At 39.5% G+C, this 27,761-nt stretch overlaps 1 protein-coding gene across 2 annotated transcripts in view; it reads right to left on the reverse strand.

The window, feature by feature from the left end:
* Nucleotides 1-18,865, reverse strand: part of trpc5a (transient receptor potential cation channel, subfamily C, member 5a) — a 255,155-nt gene extending 236,290 nt beyond the window's left edge. Inside the window, exon 1 of one of the 2 annotated variants that reach the window (XM_051935204.1) lies at nucleotides 17,657-18,865. The gene's annotated coding sequence lies outside the window, so the exon portion shown is untranslated. The remainder of the gene's footprint in view (nucleotides 1-17,656) is intronic. The other variant, XM_028816118.2, reaches the window with a different exon arrangement.
* Nucleotides 18,866-27,761: the final 8,896 nt, after the last annotated feature.

Here is a 27,761-nt window from a genome sequence, read left to right on the forward strand (position 1 = left end):
ATTAATAAAAATTTACCAAACCTAGTTTTATAATTTGTACATTGATTCCAATACACAGAAATTGGGAAATATCAGCTCACTTAATTAGGCCAGGAGTCCCAATTAAAAACAGAAGTTGGTTGGAACAAAACTCTGCAGCCACAGTGAAGTACTGGGACCAACTTTGGGAAGCACTGGTCTAGAGCAGCGATTTTTAAGTTCAGTCCTTGCAGCCCGCTGTGGTTGCAGTGCTTTTATTCCAACCAGTTTCACAATCAGTTTATCATTGCTGCTTTTAAATAAGCTCATTATTTTGTTATCTGGACTACATATATTTCTGAGAAATTCATAAATACTCAGATTCTTTGCCATAGCTTTAAATGCAGTTTTTTTTTATACTGTTTTCTTGTAATTTACCCATTTCTGTTCAGTTTCCTCCTTTAATTGTATCCAATTGCTGATGATTAGCAGTAAGCAGTGAAGACATAGGTGCAAACAACACTGCGTGCTAAAAGAGAGCAGTGACTTCACCGCCATTCTCACTTGTCTGATCATTAAGATTTTTTTTTTTTTTTTTAACAAATGTGCAGATGAGTGAATGTGCCAACAAAATAATTGTACCCCTTTAGCATTCAGTGTCAGCATTTGGATACAATTAAGAAAATAATGAATCAATAAGAAAATTGTAAAGGAAGCTGAAGTGTTTCACGTTTTCACAAAGTACAGATATTTTAAAATTTTTAGAATAGTGTTTTTTAGATTTTTTTTTTTCCATGTCTTGTTAGAGAGGCAAGGCTGGGGTCTGTCAAACGTCATGGCCTGTTAAGTCCATTGAGGCAATCTTTGGGAGATTTTGGGCTATACAAAAAATACACTGCTCAGAAAATATTAAGGGAATGCTTTATCATCCCAGTCTCAGGCACTTAAGCTTTTGGGATCTCAATCTGTTCAATTAGGAAGCATAAGAAATTGTGAATCAGTTTCACCCGCTTTAGGTGCAAATGAAAAGTGACAGCAAGTGCACTGGAGAGGCAACAAAAATACCACCCCCTAAAAGGGAATGGTTTTGTAGGTGGTGGCCACAGGAAACTGCTTGCTCCTTATCCTCTCTCATTGATTCGTCTCTAGTTTTGTGTTTTGCCTGTGTCTTTGTCACTACTAGTAGCATAAGGTGGTACCTTCCGCTGATTCATGTTATACAGGTATACATCCATACGTACCATTCCTGTATCTCCCAGCACAGTCTCAAGAACATGGAGGAGATACTGGGAGATGGGCTGTTATACAAGGAGAACTAGACAGGGCTGTAGAAGGCCTCAACCCAACGGCAGGGTTGGTATCGACTCCCTTTTGTGAGGAGTGCAAGAGCTTAGAAACTGACCTCCAGATGGCTGCTCTGTTCATTGTTTCCTGACCAAACTGTCATAAGCAGACTCCATGAGGCTGGCATGTTGGTGCCCAGAGGGGGCTGGGCGGTCTCATGGCCTGGAACCCCTGCAGATTTTATTTTTCTCTCTCCAGCCGTCTGGAGTTTTTTATTTGTTTTTTCTGTCCTCCCTGGCCATTGGACCTTACTCTTATTCTATGTTAATTAATGTTGTCTTATTTTAATTCTTACTTTGTCTTTTATTTTTCTTTTCTTCATCATGTAAAGCACTTTGAGCTACATTATTTGTATGAAAATGTGCTATATAAATAAATGTTTTTGTTGTTGTTGTCTGATGTCCTATCGATGGACCTGTGCTCATAGCCCATCACCGTGCAGCTTGATTGGCATTCACCAGAGAATATGACGATTAGCAACTCCGCCACTGTTGCCCCATTCTCTTCACAGATGAGAGAGGTTTCAAACTGGGCACATGTGACAGATGTGAAAGAGTCTGGAAATGCCAGGGTGAATATTATGCAGCCTGCAACATCATCCAGCATGACCAGTTTGGCGGTGGGTCATTGATGGATTCAGGAGGCATACCTTGGAGTATCACACAGACCTCCGTGTGCTAGGCAATGCAATCCTGTCTGCTGTTAGGTACTGGGATGAAATTCTCAGAGCCATTGTCAGACCTTACACCGGTGCAGTGGGCCCTGGGTTCCTCCAGGCGCAGGACAATGCCTGGCCTCATGTGACCAGAGTGTGTAGATGGTTTCCAGATGATGAAGGCAATGGTGCCATTGACTGACCTGCACATTCCCCAGATCTGAAACCAACTGAGAATCTCTGGGATATTATGTATCAGTGCACCCAGTGCTGCTAAGTAGCACCACAGACTGTCCAGGAGCTCATTGATGCCCTGATCCAAGTCATGGAGGAGATCCCCCAGTACACCGTGTGCTGTCTCATCAGGACCATGCTCAGACATTGCTGGGACTGCATACAGGTATGTGGGGGCCATATACACTACAGAGTCACATTATGAACTGCCTTGGTGAAATTCGCGCAAGTTGGATCAGCCTGTGATTTCAATTTTTGACTTGTCAGTGTGATGTTGAATCAGCCCCATAATGGGTTGGTGATTTTGGTTTCCATCGACTATTGTTGCAGCATTTTGTTGTCAATGTATTACTGTACTGTATTATGCAATAAGAAATTTTACACTTGAATATTTTGTTCATCAAGATCTAATGTGTGAATTAAGTGTTCCCTTAATTTTTTTGGACAGGGTATTTTGTTGTTGTTGAACTCGCTTGTTGTTGGGGGGGAAAAAAAAACCTGCAGAAATTAGACACCCACAATTGAACTTGGGCACAGCTGATTTATGGCATTAAAATGGATCTAGGGTGAGATAAGAAATCTTGAAAATACTGCCAAATGGTTGTGATAAGTGCACAGCTGAAGTGCATACATCACTATAAACTTTATGATGCAAGTTGGGAATGTGAGAGGCTAGCAGATACGGCGTGACTCACTGACTGCTGCTAGGAATGACTGCATGGATAATATTAAAGACAGTTTGTTTCATATTATTTAACATTTGGAATTCTTGTCTTTTTACTTTCTAAATGGTTTCTTTCATGTAATTTTTGGAATTAATGTAATTATTTTCATTGTTACAACCTGTATTTTAAATTATTAGTTTGCTCTGTGTAATAATGATGTTCTTGTTAATTCATTGTGCAAAAGTAGCATTATCAGTAATATTTTTTGTCTGTTATTACTGCATTTGTTGCTTAGCAATGCCATGTTGTTTAACAAAGTGATGAAATTATTAAGTAACATTAGCATTTTTTAGTAGTTTTATTTGTACTACATTTATAGTTACTGTATGAATGATTGTTTCTCATTGCATCTGAAGGGGCAGTTGTGCTGCAATTTCATTATACATGGTATAATGACAACAGATGCTTCTAATTAATTAATTATTATTTTGCATCATGTTGTTGACATTCATTGAACTCGCTGCTAGCCATGAGAGCTGGCAGGAATGCAACACATGATGTCTGTGCACTGCTGACATAAAAGATGCTGGAATTGCCGACACACACACACACACACACACATACTGGCATCCAAACTTCAGATCAACAAAGCAATCACTCATGACAGTTTAATGCTAGAGCGACACAAGAAGAAAACAGATAGTAACCACTGACTCCATTTGGGTAGCACTTTGCTTTTGACTAGGATTCTGAGTAACCTCTTTGTCAGTTTTCGTGGTACGCTATTTTGATTAACATGCACCCAACTCCTGCCTTAGATTCAACCTCAAAGCAAAGACAGTATTGTTATAAACTGGCAGAAAGGAAATTGCACAATAAACCCCAACAAACAGGACTATTTCTGGAAGATTGAACACACACACACACAAAGTACAGTATATATAAATATATATATATATATATATATATATATATATATATATATATAATAAATAAATAAATAAAACAAAACAAAAAAAAATCACAACCACAGCCAGAAAATCAAGTAGAGCTAATAGGTAAAGAGAGGAAACAACAAGAGAAGAAATGGTGGATACACACAAATCAAAGTGCCCAAGAATACTGAAAAAAGAACCATTATAAGAGAAAGAGAATAAATTCAGTCATGTTCAAGGTCCTGCTATTGGAGTCTGGTCCACATAGACTTGATAGGACTGCCTTAAGCTGCCATTACAATGTGCAGCTTTTCCAGGGATTTTTTTACTTGTACCCTTTATTTACGTAATCTTAGCAAGTCAATGGCATTCATTCATGTAGTCGGACATCCCCAGCAACTCAGTCTTATTGGTCAGTGACTGGCCCTGCAAAATCAAACCAGTTAGGGGCAGGCTGTGTGTGACAACCAATGAGCACTCATCTGGAAGTACAATGAATGCAATGTGTGTGTTTACACACACACACAAAAAAAAAAGTTTTATAAATATGATTAGTTCTGAATGCACTGTGAAGCAATAACACTCATCCCCTTTTTACATCCTCAACATGAGCCACTGAATACTCGCAATATGAAAACATCACCCAATCTCACTATTCAATACATCTATAGCAAATAACTGGATGAAAACTGGCTTTAATATTCTTTTGTTACTTGGCTAAACAAATGAGCCCGGGTAGTGACCCGCAAACTAGTACTTCATGCCTTATGCCCAGAGCTGCTGGAATATAATAATGCAGTGTGGTCCCAAGGGGCCACTGCAGCTCCCCTAACACCTAGGCTCGGACACAGGATTGCCAACAAATGAAGGATTTTTATTGTGTTAAACTCTTCCACCACATTAAGCATTTCCCACACCACAGTATTAAACCCATAGCACTCTTTGTCGTCTCATTTTTTCGCCGCTGCATGACTCTGGCTCCCAGACTGAAGTGGGGCTGCTCCTTTTATATTACACCCAGGAGCCATTCTGATGTCCTGAAGCTGTGGCTTGGAAGCTCTTCCGGGTGGGGTTGGAGCCCGACACAGCAGGGCTCACTAGTCCTCTTGGCCCCCACTGGCAGCACTCACAGAGCCCAACAGTACTGAGCTGATGGGCACCCGTTCCCAAGATGCCCTGTTGGAATCTGTGAAGACACTGCCCTCTACAAACTGTCTCCCCCTGTCCTATGCCATGGATGTCCCAGCCAGAGAAGGTTCTCAATACAGCGCCACCTAGGTTGCCAGTCTTTGTGTGGTGTCCCTCACAGCAGGTATTTCTTCAATAAAGTAAGCATTGCTTAAAGTTATTTTTGAAAAAAAAAAAAAAAGACTATGTAACACATGTAACTTTTAACATGTTACCTCCTGCACTGCTCCCAAGATTATGCTGCTGAACTTAGCACTGTATGTTCAGCTCATCAATATAAATTTAGCAATTTCTAAAATATCAAGACAGATTACTTTAACCAGGAAAAAGAGTAATCCGATTGCCTAAGCATTTGCCTCATGAAATTTACCTTGTGTAGGGTCTACCCAGGGCTGCTGAAGGCAGATGCAAAGCTAACACATCTGCAAGTGAACAGACTGCAACAATCTGATGCCCAGGTTGTCCACAGCTGGCACAATGGCCTTGAACCCAGGCCCTTGATTGTCATGACCAAGAATGGACTGGGCAAGGACGATGCATAAAACAGCAAGTTAAAAGTATTCAGTGCTTTTAATTATAAAAATCACTTTTCAAAACATTTGGTGCAGACCATAGCAAATCAATAATAATTCTGGTGGAGATTAAAGTTCAATAAATACATACAAAAGCAGGTTAAAATCATAATGTTAAAAACACAGTTGGGACCCATCCCTTTAAAACCTAACACAAGCTTCAGAGCCTCCTTCTCAAACCAATGTCTCCTCTGCTCAACTTTTATAGTCTCCTCAGTGATAGGAGGCTCTAATTCAGCAAGCACAGTAAGCCCTCTAACTGGTTTGTATCCTTACCTTCATCCATTGGCATCTGTGGCCCCCATGAGCCCTGCTCCCCACTCCTGCTGCTGTCCCTTGGTGTCCTGCAGGGATCTTTCAGAGCGGTTGGGTTCCCTTACTCACCGGACGCTCAGCAGGATTGACCCTACCCATGACCAATGTCTGCTCACTCTGATCAGGGCCTCATTCCTAACCATTTGCCTCCACTCCCGACTCTTCTTTTCCTTTCTGTTTAATCTCCCAATTCTCTTTTCATCCTTTGTCTTTCTCAGGCTCCTTTATACACCTGTGGCTTCAGAGTCCTAATTACTATCTGCGGAGTGTTGACGTGGAACAGCTGTGCCAATCTCGCCTATTAAGAGGTAATGAACTTGCCTCGAAACTGAACACTCCACAGCATCCAAGACTCACTGTTTTAAAACTAGAAAGATGCACATAGCCATGGACCATAAACCTACTTCTCTATAAACAGAATTGTGTAGACTACAAAATCCTTAAGTGTAAGCAGGTTACTTGTGGAGAAATCTACATGCGTATACAGGTCTCCCACAGACCAATAACCTGGCTTGTCTGACTGGAATAAGGGTTTACATTGCATTTTAAAAACTAGGTTTCTGTGAATTAAAGCGCATGTATACACACTCAATGTGGATTCAGTGAAAGATGAAAAATGGCTGTTTTAGACCATACCATCAGAAGAGAGGCTCGTCTATTCAATATTTAGTGTTTTTTTGTGCCACAACACAATGAACTCACCATACCTGGAAAACATTTATAGATTTTTAGGAAATAAATTAATTGGCTGTCAGTTAGTAGCTGGAAACTATGCTGATGTATTGCTAAGAGTAATTGAGAGTATAAGGCAGGGGTTTCCAAATCCAATCCTGGAGGGCTACAGTGGCTACAGGCTTTCATTCTAACCACTTCCTTAATTAGTGACCACCTTTAGTGGGTAATTAACTTTATTTAACTGATTTGCTGTTTAAGACTCAGACTGTTTAAGTCAGGATCCTGGATGGCGGTTTTTATCCAACCCAATTGCTTCATGAGTTGTCATTTATTGCTGATGAAGCCCTTATTGCTTAAGTGACATTTTTCTGCTTCATGTCTTGCTTGTTATGTTTTTGAACCCATAATTGCTTCTTTTAGTCTTAAATAGTCACATTCTTTTTTTGAATTGCTCCTTATTAGCAATAAGATGCAGATGACAAAGGAACTTACAGTTCTCCATCTAGCTTGTCTCCATTTATATCTGTGTGGATTCATCCTGCACTATTTGGTTTAATAAAGCACTCAGAAGGAAACCGAAGAGAAAGTAAAGAACTGAAAATTACTCATCCATTGTAGGCTTCAAATCACTTGGATGATATCATTTGAAAGGAAGAAAAATCTATGATTTAAGAATGACCTGACATTGCAGAGTTAAAACGCCAACAAGTCATAAAATTAAATCAGATACTCTTATTGGCAAAGATTGTTTTCTAATTAAGCACCTACAGCCTTACTGTGGCTCACCAGGATCAACATTGATCACCCTTGGTAGAAGGGATCATAGAAAGAGACGTAGTCGAAGAACCAAGCAAAGGTCAAGATCACAAAATGAAGTAAGAATAACATCAAAGCCCAACATGTGAAACAGAAACTTAAGTCAAGAGACGCGTCAAGTAAAGAAACATGAAATTTCTGAAAAGTCACTACTTTTGATTGTTTATCTGTAATTTTAGATAGAGATAAGATGTCAGTGATGACCTTTTATCCCGTTGCACTAGAGATGTCACATACCACAAATATCTGGGACATAACCAAGGCGACGGGACAAAATCCCACAAAACGATGTCCGCAACATTACAGATAAATGTCAATAATCATAATTACAGGAGAAAAACATAAACTAATTGATAAAAATCCTTGCTGAGCTCAAAAACATTATGTAAAGCAAGAGAAAATGGACAAAAAAAACAAATAAGCAAGTGTCACATAAGAGCTGAAAAGTTTTGAGGCAGTTCTATAAGCTGTCATCCCCTGCGATCACCAAAAACATTTAATTTGACATCCTCAAGGCGACGAGATCCAGCAATGGCAGTCATTAAGTGTAATATGCTCACCAATTGATTGTTGTGTAGTGTGCCACTAGCTTTAGGTGACTGCCCCAAGAAAGGAAAACATGATTAATCAGAAGACCCCGTCTCCCCCCATGGATTTCACCTTATGTGTAACACAAAGGGAACAGGACAGTAATAAAGAATGAGTAACAAAATGGAAATCTAGGATCAGATCATTAACAAAAAAAAAACAAGAAACATGATTTAAGACAGCAAAGTAAATTCAAAATATTTGTAAGTAAGAAATAATAATACATTTTATTTATATAGCACCTTTCCCATATAATTACTAAATGATAAGAAAATAAACAGAATAAACAAAATCAAAGCCAGAGGCCATGCCCTGAGAAAACTCTGACAGCCAGCCCCTGCCACTGGAGCTATCACAAAGTCGGCCTGCAAAACTAAGCTTAACATTTTCTTTCACACAAAATCTTTACCCACCAAAGGCACTGTGCTGCCTGCAACTTTAAAAATGAACAAATTATAGTCTTAAAAAAACACAGCAGAGTGTTTGTTACATCACAGAGGATGAAAGCGCTAAACAGAAATTGTAGTCTGGAACGAGTGAAAGAACCTTTGAAGGGGAGAAATCACAGTCTCAAGTGCTTAGCCAGAGACCTGGAATTCTCAGCACTAGTCTTTCTGTTTAGTTCTTTTTGAAGAGACTCTTTCCCCGTTTTTAAGGAAATCACAGAAAGAGTTTTACTGGAACCCTAAGCTCTTAAATAGGTCACGTCAGATACGTTATGAACAGGTAAACGCACGGCAAAATGCTGCAACAAGAAAGCATCTGCAGAAAGCAAATATATCATGGAGATGAAGACAGAAAACACAATGACACAATACATAATATTCATTTGGAAAGAAATAAATGTAAACATTCCCCTTGAAAATAACATAATACATTTAATTTTCTGGAGATCTTGACAGAAATACCTTGAATACAATATGACATGGCACTAAATCATTTTGATTCATACTGGTGCATTTTTCCCCTTTAATCTAATGTTACATTTTTTTTACTTTATCAGGCTCATCAATAAATCATAATTTCATATAGCACCTTATTACAAGGACCTGCCTGTGTCAATTGCTTCATTATTTCTTATTCTTCTTAATCAAGATGTTTCACTTAACAGATGCTAGGATCGACTGCGTCACCTTTCCATTTTGCAAAGATTCTACCCACTGAAGCATGGCAAGCATTGAAACAGTAAAATGTTTGAACAGCACAGCTTGAGGCTGACATTACGCAGATACTTTACTTTTAACTATTCTGAATTTTAGTGAGGGTAGTGGGGGCTGCTGCCTCACGGTTTCAACGTCGGGAGGTTCAAGCCTCAGTAGGGTCGCCGTCTAAGTGAATTTTCCACATATTCTCCATGTCTGTATTGGTTATTCAACCAGTACTCTAATTTTCCTCCCTCATCCAATGTTAGATTAATTACCAACTCATGTTGGCACCATATGCTGTGCAAATTTGCCCAGTGAAACTGGCACGCCATCCAGAGTTGGTATCTAAGGCTACCGGGATAAGCATCAGCATCCAGTGACCCTGAACTGAATTAAGCAGGGTGGAAAATGAACGTGTGTACAAATATTTCAGACTGAATTTGACTTTAGACAGTCACCAGGCTGCAGTGCCAGCAGGTGTTGCTCTAACCGCCATTATCACTTCCATCATTCTTTTAATAATACTACAAGGCCACATATGCCTCAGATTGGCAAGTGAATACAAACATTCTATCAGGTTGGCTGAATTGGTCATATTGTGTGTGTGTGTGTGTGTGTGTGTGTGTGTGTGTGTGTGTGTGTGTGTGTGTGTGTGTGTTCACCCTATGATGGACTGGCATCCTGTCCAGGGTTTGTTCCTGCTTTGTACCCAATGCTAGTGTGGATAAGCTCTAGAACACTCCATAGTGACCCTGGTCAGGATTAAGCAGGTAAGAAAATGACAGGACATATCTAAAAATATTCCAATGTGTCAAAGGTATACATTGAAAAAGTAGTTTAAATTATTTCATGTCATTTGGAATTATTCAAACTCAAAAATGAAAACCATTTTTCTCCATCATGTAACATTTTTTCACAAAACACATTTTTTAACTTTAACTGTAGGTTTCATATTGTTTTGCAGTATAAGCAATTAAATATCAATATTTAATTTTAATAATTTGTTTGAATTTATATAAATGTAAATATATTCTAATACGAAAATCTGTGTTTAAAGCGAAACAATTATTTTATTCTATAATAAGGTCAAAATGTAGCTGGAATTGAACACGTTCAGGAGTCTTAGCAGCAGTCAGGGCATACAAAATTCCCAGGTTTTTCTCTGTGACTGGGACAGCAGAGGCAAGAATTGTCATTGGGATCAGAAGGAATGGCCAGCTAGAAAAGAGTCACAGCTTGGTGGCAAAAACAAAGTGCCACCACCACCACCACTACTTCATATTAAGATTGGTTTAATGAAGCAGTTTGTCAAAGCTCTATCAAAAGATGGAGCCTGTTTTATATAGTTGTGCTGAACGTTTCTGGGGTTGTCTGAGGCTAAACTGATCAGATATTAGCAAACTGACTTCTAATTAGATTTGATTAGATTAGATTAGATTAGATTAGATTAGATTAGATTAGATTAGATTAGATTAGATTAATTTTATTAATACAATGGGGAAATGCTGGTGATGCAGAATTTGATGATATGGCAAATTGACCTGGAACATGGAGACTTAGGTATCCATCCATCCATCCATTTTCCAACCCGCTGAATCCGAACACAGGGTCACGGGGGTCTGCTGGAGCCAATCCCAGCCAACAGAGGGCACAAGGCAGGAACCAATCCCGTGCAGGGTGCCAACCCACCGCAGGACTTAGGTATCATTGAAAGAAACTTTTTAGGTAACAATAACGATCCAAATTGTAAAGAAACTGTGAAAAATGGATTAGTTAAGCTTATAGAATTGAGTTGAGTCTCAAAGGTCATTTTTTGGGTTTGCAATTGGATTTTTTTCCTTGAGTGAAGAGCAGGGTGAAAGGTTCTATCAGGATTTCAAGGACATGAAAAGAAGGTACCAGGGATGTGGGAATGTCAGTATGATGGCAGAGTACTGCTTGATGCACCAAGAAAGGTCACCAAACAAAGTTTTTGATCAAAAAACTAGGAAGTGACAAAAACTAAAAAAGTCAGATGTAAATCTATAAATCTGTATTGTATTTTCCTTTACATACTGTATATGTTTAAAAATATTAGATTGGCTAAATGTTTTCTTGATAAATTGATTTTGAACACCATTGTATACATGAATGAACTGTAATTTGTCAGTCATTTTCTGACCTGCTTAGTCCTGAATGGGGTTGTCGGGGTCTGCTGGACCCTATCCCAGCTCAGACAGGGTGCAAGGCAGGAACAAACTCTGGAGAAGGTGCCAGTCCATTGAAGGGCGAACACACACACACACACACACACTCACACATCCAGCCACTAACCACACACTAGGGCTAATTTAGCCTCACCAATCCGCCTAACCTGCATGTCTTTGGACTGTGGGAGGAAACCCAGGCAGACACGGTGAGAACATGAAAACTCTACACGGGGAGGACCTCGGATGCAAACCCTGGTGTCCTTACTGCGAGGCAGCAGCACAACCACTGCTGTGCCATCATGCCGCAAAACTGTTGAACAATTTTTATTACATTAGTTTTCAATTTTGCTCTTACATGTGAAGTGATGGAAACATTCTAATTATATTGTTATTGTGTTTTTGAATGCAAATAAAAATAACTACTCAGAATTAAAACAATTTGGTATAAGGTTTATTTTTGCAGACGTGTGTGCACATACATTAGGAAATAACAAAAAAGCAAAAGTGCCACAGTATTGTGAACCATGACCCCCTATAATGACTTATGCATTCAGCCAGTGGCAACATTAGAAATGTTTTGACTACTTCACAGACCCTAAAATCCTACGATGGTAGCAGCCTAAATGGCTTATTTCCAGATTTCAAGGTGATTTGGTGTTCAGACAATGAAACTACCACACATAATTAATTACAAACAGCAAAACGTAACTTGAGGGAGAAAAACTCTCTCTTTAAACGTGGCTGAGACACTGCAGGTCTGAACGCTTCGTTAGTCCTCAGCAGCATCATGTTTGGTGACAATGCAAATGAATCCTGCTCGGTATCAACAATGTTCTCCCGTGACTGAAACATGCATACTAATAGCCAGGAATGATAATTTGTAATTGGAGTGAAACCCTGATTGCATGTTGAGAGGTCAGTTTTCATTTTGCTGATTGTCGTCTGTTTATGTAATTACATCTAAAATATTACGTTGGGCACACTGTATCCCCCAGGACAGGAAATCTGTTCCTTCATCATCTTCTGCTCCCGTGAAACTGATGTGCTGCACATTAATCAACTTACTTCTCCCAGGGGACAGCATGGTGGCACAGTGGGTTGCACTGGTTACCTCACATAGCAGCACCCTGGGTTTGAATTTCCTACCCTGTTGTTGTCTCCGTGTTCTCTGTATCTGCTTGTGTGTAACTCGGTTAAATATCAGCTTTACTTCCACATCAACAAGAACATAATGATTCTAAATGGGCTGCATTGAAGGTGTGTATGTGTGTGTATAAGTGTTAACCCTGTGATAAACTAGAACCTCATCTAGGACTTGTTCCTGCCCTGCACTCAGTGCTACCAGGAGACACTCTGACTAACCATCGATCCATCCATCCAGCCAGTTAATGTAGGACATGGTTGTGGGAAAGCTGGAGCCTATCCCACCCAACATCAGGTTCAAGGCAAGAACAATCCCTGGGCAGTGGACCGTGTGCAAGTCCATCACAGGGTGAACATACCAACACACACGCAAACACACGGGACAATTTAACAATGGCAATTCATCTAACCTGCATGGCTTTGGACTGTGGAAGGAAACCAGAGTTCTCAGAAGAAACCCATGCAGATACAGGAGGGACCCGGTTACAAACCCCAGCCTCCTTACTGAATGGCAGCAGGACTAAAACTGCACCACCATGCTGCCCATAACCATGAACTGGATTAAACAAGCTTTAAAATATAATGTTATGGTTCTTCTTCTTGGATGGAGTCTGGATAATATTGGGCACAAGAGAGAAGCCATTCCTACCGAAGATGCTTTATTTAACTGGGCACACTCATGCATGCATCCTCCCACACTCCTACCAGGGCCAGTTTACAGCTGACCTCACGTGTTTAAAGAAACAAAAAAGACTGTAAACATGTAAAGGCTCACAACAAACAAAGCTAAGCATCTTGTAACTGGTTCAAGAGAAAACAAGCTTAATGCGGCGTCTGCTCTCTGCAATTCTCACATTCTGCGTCTGTCTGTCTGTGAGAGGAGTCTCCTCATTCATCTCCCGGCTGATGTCTCCAGCCTTCTCCTCTCTTGTATACATTTCCATCCGTTATCTTTGGCAGGTGGGATTCTGAATCGACATTAACCCCTCCTTTATCTCACGTGCTGCTGGCTGCTTGCAGTTTCATTAAGTAACACTTCAGATCACCACCTGCATTAGGAGGCATTTATGTGTGGGTAATTACTGCAGAAATCACAGTGCATGGGCCCCTTTGAATTCCACGTGGGGGTTTGCAGGTCTGCTCGTGTCTGAGTTTTCTCCCACCCATACAGTATATTGACATATGGATATTTGATTACTTTGCATCTCTAACCTGCCCAGAAGTATGGGTGCTTATGTAAGTATGCCCAAATTCTTCCCAGAGTTGGTACCTGCTTTGCAGATGCTGCCAGGTCAGGCTCTAATTCAATGCAACCCTTACTGGACTCAGCAGATTTAAAAAATGGGTATTAAAAATAATATGCTAATTATTATATTAGTCAGAAAAATTACATTTAATACATTAATCAATTTCATTAGCCCACTTTGTCTTATCAGAGTTGGAGAGAATGTAAGCTTCTTCTGGTAGAAGAGGGTACAAGGCGGTATCCAGCTCTGGATGAGATGCCATTCTATTAGAGGGCACGCTCACCTTCTGGGCCAATTGAGATCCCCCAGAAAATTATCTTTAAACTGTGAGAGAAAGCTGGAGCTCCAGAAGTAGACACACATGAATATGGAAGAGAGCCTGCAGATGCTGAAACACAACTGTCTGGCCATGCTGCCTGCACACTTTAGAGTGAACCAATCACAGGCCCCATGCACAGAATAATGTGGCACTGTCCACACTATATTGTGGTGAGATTTTAAATAATAGAATCTAAATATAAACAGAAAATCAAGAAAACACTATAGAAAAGAACATTTTATCCATATTAAAGATTTCCTTTTTCCTTTTCTCTATTGTTAGGAATTGTTTGTCTTTGGTCAGTTGATCAGAAAAACCTTGATGTCATATAGTTCCTTTTATAACAGCCTGACTCTGGCAGTTGCTTCATTATTTCTTAAACATTTTAACTAAGATATTTAGCCTCCTGACCCTAGAAAGGTCTTCATGAGCTTTCTAATGCACAAAAACTCTGCCTGCCAAAGTGTGATGGGCACTGAAGTAGTAAAACATTTGAACAGCAGAGCTTGAGGCTGACTTTACACAAATGTCATCTTTTTAACTACTATCATTGTTTAATGGGTGGCACAAAGCTATAATGGTTGGACTTCTGCCTCTCAGCTAAGCTCTGAATCCTTGCCTGGTCATTGTCTGTTTGGTGGCTGGATGCTCTGCCTTTGCCTGAGTGTCTTTTATTTTCAGGGCACACTGGTTTTCTCACACTTCTCAAAGATATCTGTATTAGGTTAACTGGTGGGTCTACAATGACCTGGTATGGTGTGATTATGCCAAATGGTGCTTTGGCACCCTGTGCCAGGGTAGTTTCTGCTAAGGACTCTGCGTGGTTGGGTAAGGCTCCAGCCATCGTAACCTGGAACTGGATTCAATAATGAGTGAACAGACGGATGTATTTTTGTATTTGATTTGCTCGTTTCTGTCTTCCAGTTGTGGCCCTCCAGAGGTTTATTTGTCTCCTATGGCCCATCGTCTGAGTTTTTTTGCTTTCCTTTTCTCCATATCATCTGGTCAGACATTCACATTCAAGAATCAAGAACTTCATCTAAATCCTAAATCAGCAGAAATTGCTATGGACTGTTATATTTGCTTTTGTATCTTTTCATTACCTTTAATACGATCAGACTGTTTCTACTCAATGGGTTGCCATGTACATATGCCTGGGTAAAATATAGATATATACTGTATATATTTATTTTTATATATAGTAATTAGATCTGGTTCTCTATTGTCTGCCATAATGTATAAATATTTTAATTAGAAATCCTTGCTCTGATAAGCATGAAGGTTTGTTCTGTACTTTAGTGGTTACATTTTTGTTTAACAATATCTGGCTGATTTTACATTTAGTGTACTTACATTTATTAGAAATGATTATAGTATTCATAATCCAAGTAAATGTGGTATATTGTACCTTTGTCTTTGTTGATAAATTATGAATTTCCCCTTGGGATTTGTGAATTTCCCCTTGGGATTAATAAAGTATCTATCTATCTATCTATCTATCTATCTATCTATCTATCTATCTATCTATCTATCTATCTATCTATCTATCTATCTATCTAAATCTAAAAGCACCTTGAGTTGCATGTAAATGTATGATAAGGTGCTATATAAATAAATAAAGTTAAGTAAGTTATTATTTATAAAACTCAAGGAAAAGTAGCTTTACTCCATCCTTCCCTTTTATTACCTGCATGCCTCTTCTCCCATTATAGCGCAAATTATATTTAGTTAAGAACACAAGAAATGTGACAAATGAAAGATGACCATTCAGTCCATCAAACCTGTTTGTTTAGCAAATAGCTAAGCTCTCCCAGTCTTCTTAAAGGTTGTCCAGGTTTCTGCATCAACTCCATGACTCTGAAGTTTGTTCCCGAGTCCCACTTTGCAAAAAGAAGTGCTTCCTGGCTTCAGTCTTAAATGGTCATCCCCTTCATTTAAGACTGATGTCCTTGAGAATGTGATTGACCCTATTTAATTAAAAGGGCAGCACAGTGGCACTGTACCAGTGCCCCGGCATCACAACAAAGAGGCCAGGATTAATGGCCTGGGTTCCCACTGTGTGGAGCTTGCATGTTCTCCTCTTGTCCGAGATGGTTTCCTCATGTTGCTCCAGATTCCTTCCACAGTCCAAGGCACTAGGTGGGCTAGCATTGTTAAACTGGCTCTAGTGTATGTGTGTATGTGTGTGTGTGTTCATCCTGGTATGGACTGGTGCCCTGTTTCTGCCTTGTGCTTGTATGCTCATTGAGCGTAAAGCCAACCCTACACAGGATATAGCGGATGGATGTTTAATTATGTGCTATGACAGCCTGTTCATAATGGAACATATTTATGTAACACAGCACATCCAGCAATAAATGTTGATTTAATTAGTAAATGTTACCAACAAATAACTAAAGAATGAATGTCTGATATTGCAGTCACTAGAGTAAAGTGTTACCATCTGCGTCTTCCCACGTGGTGTGTTCCTCTTAGGATGTAAAGCTCTCACTATGAAATTCGTTATATAAAACACAGGCTGACTGACTGGGATGCACTAGATGGGGTTGCTTTTATGCTTATCCAGACCCAGTCTTTGTGGAGTTTGCTCGCTCTCCCCGTACTCCCGTGTAGTTTCTCTTCCTGCATCCCTCCCAGGCCAGACAGTTGCCCACTTATGAGCTGCCATCCCTGCCAACTTTGTGCCGTGTATTGCGCACTTGTACCCGCCCGCTCCCGGTGACCCTGAAATGGAAACAGCAAGTTGAGAAACGGATTGGATCGATGAACGGTTAATTTAAGGCATTAATATTTGATTGACACAGCCTTGGCCGGGAGAGATGTTAAGCAGGTGCAAGAAGAAGGATAAAAAGCGTGGGGGCGAGTGTTGGCAGTGACAGCGGCCACGTTGAAATAATCACATTGAGTGTCTAATAAACACAAACAGCACCACCATCACCGATCCCAATCGCGCACACGTTCAGCCCTGTGCTGCCTCAGAAAGAATCAATACTGGAAGACGACTGTACGAGTAAAATCCCAGCCCTGTCCATCTGAGACTTGTCAATCGTGCGTGTCAACTTCTCCAGATTCTTAAATCATCTTCTCTAATGAAAGCAACTGATCATAATTCAAAATGCACGCATAATGAAATGTGCACGTTAAAGGGGATGAGTTCCGTAATGAATAAAAAAAAAACGCCTGATCCCCCTTCATGTTTTCCCTTCTATTACCGTAATTCCACCAAAACATAATTACATACTTGTTTAGAAAAATTCCCCCAGTGTCGTATATCAGCATTTAGCGTTTAGAGATGTTTTGCATCCTCGTTAAGTTAAAAAATCCACTTTGCTTTTTTAGCCCGTTGTGAAAAGATTGCCTTCCTATACGAGGTACAGTAGTTATATAACACGTTGAGCGGCTACAGTAACAATGTGGATATTAGAAGTGCGTTATTCGTCACTAAATATATATTCATCTTTATTAACATCAGTAGCAAGAATAATACAACAAGAGTGGGAAGTGTCACAATATTACTGTGTTAAAAATTCAGCTTTTAGGTAGAGAGCAGCACAAGCGCGCGCGTCAGATGAAAATTATTTTTTTCTCGCTACTAGGAAAAATAAATAAATAGAACACAGGAAAGAGACGAGTAGAAGAAAAGAAAAGAAAAAAAGACGACTGCTTACTTGCAGAGCTGGAACTGAGATGGAGGTCCAAACGAAGGATCACATCTTCATTGCGCTGACAGACACGGGGACAAGCGCCGATGCCCACAGCTGTCACCATCGGCGGCTCGATTCCTTAGCCATGTTTCGCGTGAAACCGCAACGGTCCGCTGGCGTCTAAATCGCCGAGCAGGGACGAAGAAGACGCAGAAGCACTGGCACTTGCCTTCCTCGTGAAAAGAATCCGATGAGCGTAAAATAGTCATCCGAATCCTCTGCGCGGAGAGCGCTTCTTCACAGAATACAGATGTGCGTCTGAAAGCTAGCCGAACGAATGTATGTGTGTGTGTGTGTGTGTGTGTGTGTGAGAGAGAGAGAGAGAGAGAGAGTGTGCGTGTGCGTGTCTCCTTGCCTGCCTCAGATCGGGCTTGGCTCTTGCGCCTGGTCTCCTGTCACAAATCACCCCGATCCCGTGTCTTGCCCCCTGTCACATATCGCGCCACTCCTCTTACTGCGTTTAGTCCCGAGGCAAAGATGTTACCGTTCCTCGCTCGTGCTCCCCTGTGTGACATACAGTTTCCCGCTGGTCCTGCGTGCCCCTTTTCAGAAAGCTCCCTGGTCCTGCATGCCCCCTCCAGTTGTCATGGTTTTTGATCGAGCTCTCGGTCTATCCGCCTCTGTTCATACCTTTCACACAAAGGGCGTCAGCGGCAACCAATAGCACTGCAATTAGGAAAATAGCCGCTTTCCTTCTCTACCCATCCCTCTCTTCGTCTCCTCTATTTATTCCATATAGTCCAGTAGCTTTTTGGTTCTTTCATTTAAAAAAATGACTTCGCTCTTGAATGATTCTAGTATGGCATCATAAAATGTACCTCAATATTTAGAGATCATTATAATAACAGATGCCTATGTACACAACCCAGCGTATGCTAGTGTCCTTGTCACGGGTCTTCGAGAAATGAAGCTCTTTTTCTTCAGTGCGCACAGATTATCTCTCGGTGTCTTGAACACCTTGCTGTCACATCTCATCAAATTTCAGAAGCCATGGTCTGACCAATGCTGGGATGTGAAATTAGATTGCCGCTACAATTGGATCAGAAATGATAAACTACAGAAACAGCGGATACTGTGTAATAGGGCAGGCATTAAACTGAAATTTTATCTAGTCTAGTGGTCGGTCCAGATCGGAATACACCTGGAAGTCGATGCTTTCCAAGAAAATGTCCCTCACTTTTAATTCCTTCGAGCCCTATAGGTTAAAAAAACACACATTTACTCGTTTATGTTGAACTCAGCTTCATAATCCAAACCAACGCTATTTCAATTTAATCTCACATAATGCCATTCTTTAAAAAGAGCCCCGCAGAGCTCACAGTCTTGTAGAACTGAACAAGTGTGGGGCAGCAGGCCAGCACACCTCCATAAACCTGGGTTCAAATTTCAACCTTGGGACTGTCTCTGTGGAGTTTGCACATTTTATTTCTGTCATTGTTTTCCAGGTGTTAAGGGCACATCACAAAGACTTTCTGAGATATTTTGGTTTGATATGAAATTAATTTTTTATGATCAATTATATTTTGGGTATTTGCAATTTAGTGAATTTAACAGAACTGTAAAGAATATTTACAAAAGAACCCATGGATGTGACTAATTTAATACCTGCATTGTTATCACTCTTTAATTTAATATTGTTCTTTATCGGTATGCTTCTGCTGGAGTATGTGAATTTCCCCTTGGGATTAATAAAGTATCTATCTATCTACACTGTAAAAAATGTTTTGTTGGATCAACCAAAATAAATTACTTCACAAGGTAACAAGCAATTTAATTGATTTCTTTCAAATTTTAAGAAGTATTTGAGTAAACTTAATTCATTTGAGTTTGTTTTAACCTTTTCAAAAACTTGAATAAAAGCAAAAAAATGTATTTAGCTCAAACCAAATTTCTTTAAAAACTCAAATTAACTGCGGTGGGATGGCGCCCTGCCCGGGGTTTGTTTCCTGTGTTGGCTGGGATTGGCTCCAGCAGACCCCCGTCACCCTGCAGTTAGGATATAGCGGGTTGGATAATGGATGGATGAACTCAAATAAAAATTTTGCCCATTATTGTATTCACTGTAATGCCAACTTAAATTCTTAATTGGACTCAACTAAATATGTTCTTTATATGGTGTTGAATTCACTGTTTGTTAGGGTGAAATTGTTTTTAATAAAACAAACCACAACAATGTTTTGCTTTAAACAATGGAAGCAAATTTATTTTAATTAGTGCTACATTTTGTACAGTGCCTTCAAACATGAAACATGTTTTTAAACTGATCTAATGGTGGTGAATGTTACTGAACCAGCTATAGCAAAACTCTTTTAGATTTATTACTGAATATTTGCAACACAAAAATCAAATTTTTGGTCATTCCTTGAACATGTTTTTTCTGTAAATATTCAGAACAAACATTTCACAAAAAATACATATATATACATATTAAATACACAATATATTTTATAAGCTTTTCACAAAAAATGTTTATAAATTATACATAAAATATCTATTTGAAATAATTATATATACATATATTAAATACACCTTATATTTTGAACATTACATAACATTATATAGTATGCATAAAATGTATATATATATATATATATATATATATATATATATATATATATATATATATATATATATATATATATATATTATATATATATATATATAGAGTCACAAACTCGAGACAGAGTCATATAAAGGTTTGGGCCAGCCACCTGAATAATTTGGTTTCCTGGCTGCAAAGTTGCTTTTCAAAGTAATACAGCACTGATGTGCACAAAACCGAGTCCAAACACAACTGAGGGAATAGGGAAAAGGTGGAGGCTTTTAAAGGGGGAGACAGGAAGTGAAGTCAAAGGAGTCGTGCTTATTTAGGTCTTCTGCCATTGGTGCGAGCCCGGACATGACATCACATGGTTCAGAGCCGGCAAGGTCTCCAAAGTGATTTTTTGCTTTAGACTAAATAGAAGAAGTTATATTAAGTGACAGCAAGGTTTTTCAATTTGAAGTAAGGCAAAAAATTACGTTAGGTGAACAAACATATTAATATAGCTCATTACAACTACTAAAATTACCTTAAATCAAAAAGAACCCTTTTTCTCTTTTTAGAATCTATCTATCTATCTATCTATCTATCTATCTATCTATCTATCTATCTATCTATCTATCTATCTATCTATCTATCTATCTATCTATCTAATTTCCACCCAAGAGGCAAAAAATCAAAACTAAACTTGTAAAGTGAAACTTGATCCCTAACCCTTACCTATTATACAGTGCATCCGGAAAGCATTCACAGCACTTCACTTTTTCCACATTTTGTTATGTTACAACTTTATTCCAAAATGGATTAAATTCATTTTTTTCCTCAGAATTCTACACACAACACCCCATAATGACAACATGAAAAAAGTTTACTTGAGGTTTTTGTAAATTTATTAAAAATAAAAAAATTGAGGAAGCACATGTACATAAGTATTCACAGCCTTTGCTATGAAGCTCAAAATTGAGCTCAGGTGCATCCTGTTTCCCCTGATCATCCTTGAGATGTTTCTGCAGCTTCATTGGAGTCCACCTGTGGTAAATTCAGGTGACTGGACATGATTTGTAAAGGCACACACCTGTCTATATAAGGTCCCACAGTTGACAGTTCATGTCAGAGCACAAACCAAGCATGAAGTCAAAGGAATTGTCTGTAGATAGATAGATAGATAGATAGATAGATAGATAGATAGATAGATAGATAGATAGATAGATAGATAGATAGATAGATAGATAGATAGATAGATAGATAGATAGATAGATAGATAGATAGATAGATAGATAGATAGATAGATAGATAGATAGATAGATACTTTATTAATCCCAATGGGAAATTCACACAGGATTGTCTCGAGGCACAAATCTGGGGAAGGTTACAGAAAAATGTCTGCTGCTTTGAAGGTCCCAATGAGCACAGTGGCCTCCATCATCCGTAAGTGGAAGAAGTTCGAAACCACCAGGACTCTTCCTAGAGCTGGCCGGCCATCTAAACTGAGTGATCGGGGGAGAAGGGCCTTAGTCAGGGAGGTGACCAAGAACCTGATGGTCACTCTGTCAGAGCTCCAGAGGTCCTCTGTGGAGAGAGGAGAACCTTCCAGAAGGACAACCATCTCTGCAGCAATCCACCAATCAGGCCTGTATGGTAGAGTGGCCAGACGGAAGACACTCCTTAGTAAAAAGCACATGGCAGCCCGCCTGGAGTTTGCCAAAAGGCCCCTGAAGGACTCTCAGACCATGAGAAAGAAAATTCTCTGGTCTGATGCAACAAAGATTGAACTCTTTGGTGTGAATGCCTGGCGTCACGTTTGGAGGAAACCAGGCACCGCTCATCACCAGGCAAATACCATCCCTACTGTGAAGCATGGTGGTGGCAGCATCATGCTGTGAAGATGTTTTTCAGCAGCAGGGACTGGGAGACTAGTCAGGATAAAGGGAAAGATGACTGCAGCAATGTACAGAGACGTCCTGGATGAAAACCTGCTCCAGAGCACTCTTGACCTCAGACTGGGGCGACGGTTCATCTTTCAGCAGGACAACGACCCTAAGCACACAGCCAAGATATCAAAGGAGTGGCTTCAGGACAACTCTGTGAATGTCCTTGAGTGGCCCAGCCAGAGCCCAGACTTGAATCCGATTGAACATCTCTGGAGAGATCTTAAAATGGCTGTGCACCGACGCTTCCCATCCAACCTGATGGAGCTTGAGAGGTGCTACAAAGAGGAATGGGCGAAACTGGCCAAGGATAGGTGTGCCAAGCTTGTGGCATCATATTCAAAAAGACTTGAGGCTGTAATTGCCGCCAAAGGTGCATCGACAAAGTATTGAGCAAAGACTGTGAATACTTATGTACATGTGATTTCTCAGTTTTTTTATTTTTAATAAATTTGCAAAAACCTCAAGTAAACTTTTTTCATGTTGTCATTATGGGGTGTTGTGTGTAGAATTCTGAGGAAAAAATGAATTTAATCCATTTTGGAATAAGGCTGTAACATAACAAAATATGGAAAAAGTGATGCGCTGTGAATACTTTCCGGATGCACTGTATAACAGGCAATGATAATGTAGCTATAACCTATTAGTTTGGTTGTAGATAATAGAGAGCACAATGTTTATATTAGTGGTGTCATTTTTAAGTTATTGTTTTGACTGTTATGTTGAACCCAACTTTTTAATTTACATTTGATTGATAATCTGTGCTTGTAGATTTGTTAGTTATTACACCTTTTTACTTGTGGCAATCAACTTTTTTTTTTTTACCTGTCCTACTACACTTGCTGAACAAACAGGCCCCAGTCTAATGTTACCCGATTATGCTTACCTCTTTTGTAAGTCACTTTGAATAAAAGCATCTGCCAAGCAAATACATGTAAATGTAAATTAATTGTAAAATTTAGAGAGGTGGAGCTCCTTTTTGGGTTTGGATTGCATTATATCTGGCAGAATAGAGGAGGAAGGGTTGAAGTAAAGTGTTGCAGTTCTTCAAGTGAAGAGTCGGTGTACTCCATACACTATTTACAGAGAACTGAGGCTCCCAAGGCCCTCAGCTTTCCTTATTTGTTGGTGGCAGAAGTGATCCTTCTGAGTAGCAGCAATCGTATGCATCCCGTTAATATGGATTTCTGACATTGTATGGACTTGTGAGTACAGCAGCACACTTCTTTGGTATATGAATTGCTACTCTTTTTTTAACTTTACAGAACATCGTCTTTTTAATTTTTTCATTCACCATGACTTATTCATTGTAGAAATATATATATATATCTCATCATATCCCACTGCTACCACCAATAAATATATAAAACAGAAAGTCTACACTAACTTCACAGGAGTATTTTCCCAAATTTTTCCCACAAAGTGTAAGAAAAAGTGAGTGTATAAATGAATGAGTATTGAGCACATCAGAGAAATTAGATGTTTTTTTCTTATTAAAAAAAAATTGAGTTGCGTTTTTTTTTTTTTGATGCATTCTTATTTGTGATGGTGCCAGCAAATAGTGACGTGTTGCAGTTGTTTGAATATGCAAGTAAGAATTTCACTGTAGTCTTTGCACAGGATGATATCTATACTAATAAAAGGCAAAGCCCTCACTGACTGACTCACTGACTGACTCACTGACTGACTCACTCATCACTAATTCTCCAACTTCCCATGTAGGTAGAAGGCTGAAATTTGGCAGGCTCATTCCTTACAGCTTACTTACAAAAGTTAGGCAGGTTTCATTTCGAAATTCTACGTGTAATGGTCATAACTGGAACCTGTTTTTTGTCCATATACAGTAATCCCTCCTCCATCGCGGGGGTTGCGTTCCAGAGCCACCCGCGAAATAAGAAAATCCGCGAAGTAGAAAGCATATGTTTATATGGTTATTTTTATATTGTCATGCTTGGGTCACAGATTTGCGCAGAAACACAGGAGGTTGTAGAGAGACAGGAACGTTATTCAAACACTGCAAACAAACATTTGTCTCTTTCAAAAGTTTAAACTGTGCTCCATGACAAGACAGATGACAGTTCAGTCTCACAAAAGAATGCAAACATATCTTCCTCTTCAAAGGAAGAAACAAATCAATAGGGCTGTTTGGCTTGTACGTATGCGAAGCACCGCGGCACAAAGCTGTTGAAGGCGGCAGCTCACACCCCCTCCGTCAGAAGCAGAGAGAGAGAGAAAAATCAATACGTGCCCTTTGAGCTTTTAAGTATGCGAAGCATCGTGCAGCATACTTAAAAGCTGCACACAGAAGGTAGCAACGTGAAGATAATCTTTCAGCATTTTTAAACGAGCGTCCGTATCGTCTAGGTGTGCGAACAGCCCCCCTGCTCACACACCCTACGTCAGGATCAGAGAAAGTCAGCGCAAGAGAGAGAGAGAGAAAGAAAAGTATGCTGGGTAGCTTCTCAGCCATCTGCCAATAGCGTCCCTTGTATGAAATCAACTGGGCAAACCAACTGAGGAAGCATGTACCAGAAATTAAAAGACCCATTGTCCTCAGAAACCCGCGAAGCAGCGAAAAATCCGCGATATATATTTAAATATGCTTACATATAAAATCCGCGATGGAGTGAAGCCGCGAAAGGCGAAGCGCGATATAGCGAGGGATTACTGTACTCTAATGGAGGAGGTGGAGTCACGTATCACATCATCACGCCTCCTACGTAATCACGTGAACTAAAAACAAGGAAGAGATTTACAGCATGAGTCAAACGCGGGAACGAAGGTAAATGACGTTAATTTTTGAGTGTCTTTTAATACTGTGTAAGCATACATATTAACACATGTGCAATTAAACGTGTGCATTTACGGGGTGATTTCTCAGGCTTAAAAGCTCGCCTTTTATCAAATGCGGGAACAAAGGTAAATGACGTTGTTGAGTGTCTTTTAATACTGTGTAAGCATGCATATTAACACATGTGCAATTAATCGTGTGCATTTACGGGGTGATTTCTCACGCTTAAAAGCTCGCCTTTTATTAAAAAGGTAAATGCTAACTGTTTTCATTCTGAAGGGCACAAACCACGTTAGATTTCAGCCGTTAAACGTGCAAAAATGTCGGTACACCAGATAAATAAGCGCAACATATTATCAGTTGTATTGTATGCTTACAATACATATAGAAATGTGTTAATCGTTAACTAATAGTATGGGATGGTGTTTTTCGACTCGCGCCTTGATTTAAACGATTCCATGTCTTGGTGGGTTTGCGTAGCTTATTGTCAATATCTTTACACCTGATTTTAAGACTTATTGACTGAAACGGGCTTTCACGAAAAAAGTTAGGGCTTTGCTACAGGATACACCCTCCACAAGTTAAGGAAGTAAAAATAAAGGTATATATTTCTATTTTATTTAAACCTTTTAAGTTCATATGCGTCCTGCGGTGGGTTGGCACCCTGCCCGGGATTGTTTCCTGCCTTGTGCCCTGTGTTGGCTGGGATTGGCTCCAGCAGACCCCCGTGACCCTGTGTTCGGATTCAGCGGGTTAGAAAATGGATGGATGGATGGATGGAAGTTCGTATGCATAGCCCCATTTGGCTGTTTTAGTTTTTTTTTTTTCTTTCTTCAGTAATATTTAATCTCCTTAAAGAAAAACAACATATGCATTTTACTTTTTTTGTATCTCTTTGGTAATATTTTAGTGTAAAAGGATAACCAGTATTTAAACCTTTTATGTTACTTTATAAAGTTATTTTACACAATGTTGAAAAATTAATAAGAAAGCTACATATTTTGGCAGCTGCTGCTTTCATTTTCAATGAAATGAAAAAAGCTCTCCAAGAGAAAACCTCAATGAAGAAGAAACAGTTTGCACTATCTAAAAAGGAGAAACCCTCATTTATAAAGGTTTGCTGCAGATGACTTAACTGAAAATAAATGAATAGTTCCTATGTGTATAATACATATTTATCTATTTGACTTATGCCTTTATTCCAGCAACTTGCAACATCTGAGGTACAATTTGTTACATTACTTTTGTTTTTTGCAGCACAGGCAGGTGAAGTGACTTCCTCAGGGTCACACAGTGGTGTCAGTACCAGGATTTGAACTGACAAGCTCCGGGTTTGCTGAAATATTACTGAAGAAAGAAAAAAAACGAAAACGGGCAAATGGGGCTATGCATACAAATGTCCATCCATCCATTATCCCACCCGCTATATCCTAAATACAGGAGCCAATCCCTGCCAACACAGGGCACAAGGCAGGAAACAAACCCCAGGCAAGGTGCCAGCCCACTGCAGGGCGCACACACCCACACACACCCACACACCACAGACAATTTAGAATCGCCAATGCACCTAACCTGCATGTCTTTGGACTGTGGCCTCTTTAACACACTACTTCTCCGCTGCGAAGCGCGGGTATTTTGCTAGTTATTAATATTACTACAATACTTTACTACTATACTACTATAAACTCGCCAGTAGATGTGTCAGTGTGTGAACCTTAAAATGAACTGATGTCTTGTCTACTATTGTTTCCTGTTGTGCACCCAACATAACCAGGAAAGCTCCATATCTCTGTCACCCTGAACTGGAGTAAGTGGGTATGAAAATAGATAAAAGTAAAATGAATCTGTTATGTAGATATTTGCCCATGTACTGCAAATGACCTGATTGCAGATTTTTATTTGTTACCTTTTGCTAAACATATAATGAGCTATTGTAGCTACCTGTTAGTGAATGCTGTCTAGCAGAATTCTTGCTCTTTACTGTCTACATGCCAGATAGAAGTTCACTGGATGTTTGCACTGCAATCACTTAAACAAATTCAGACATATGCTGTATATCACTAGGAACATTAGGATCCTTACTTTCACAGACAGCAGGAAATAAAACATTGTCTTCTGTACTATTATAGAAATAAATGTTTGTATCTTGGTGCAAGTGTAGGATCACATCCTTACAGACAGGACTAATTCACTTGTTCACGTGGCGTAAGCTGGTCAATGAAGTCCCAGCCTGCACAGCTTAATTTACAATGGTGGCAGGTTAACTTGAGGCTTTCTCTTACAATTCAAGGTCCTTAAACATTGTTATGTGGCATAATGTTACCAATACGGTCAGATCCAAGACTGTCAATGTCGTGATGACACAACCATGACATCTTTCTCTTCATAAACATTAAAGGGAGAGTTGAGTCTTTTTTATTTTCTCCTTACTTTATTTCTGTCCTTTCTCTACACCCTGAGCTGCTTTCCTCCATTTATTTTTGTACCTTTCAGTTTGCCTGTCTGCTCTCTGACATTCTGCACATGACTCTCCATGATTAATTTTATACAGAACTTTGGGGTGGGATATTAGCCATTTATCTCTGTTAGTTTTGGATGATGATTAGGAGGTAGGGGGTGGCTTTGCTGTTTAAGGTCTGGCATTTTATGATGTTTTCTTATCCCTTTCTTACTGTATTTGTTATTTTTGTTGGAAAGTTACTACTGCATTTGTGTTTTATTTGTACTGCTTCAGAAATTCAACACAAAACTTGTAAAATTAAACAAAGTTATTTATCAGCATATAGAAGGCCAAATACTGAAGCAAAG

This window comes from Erpetoichthys calabaricus, chromosome 12 (assembly GCF_900747795.2).
Source record: "Erpetoichthys calabaricus chromosome 12, fErpCal1.3, whole genome shotgun sequence".
Taxonomy (NCBI): Eukaryota; Metazoa; Chordata; class Cladistia; order Polypteriformes; family Polypteridae; genus Erpetoichthys; species Erpetoichthys calabaricus.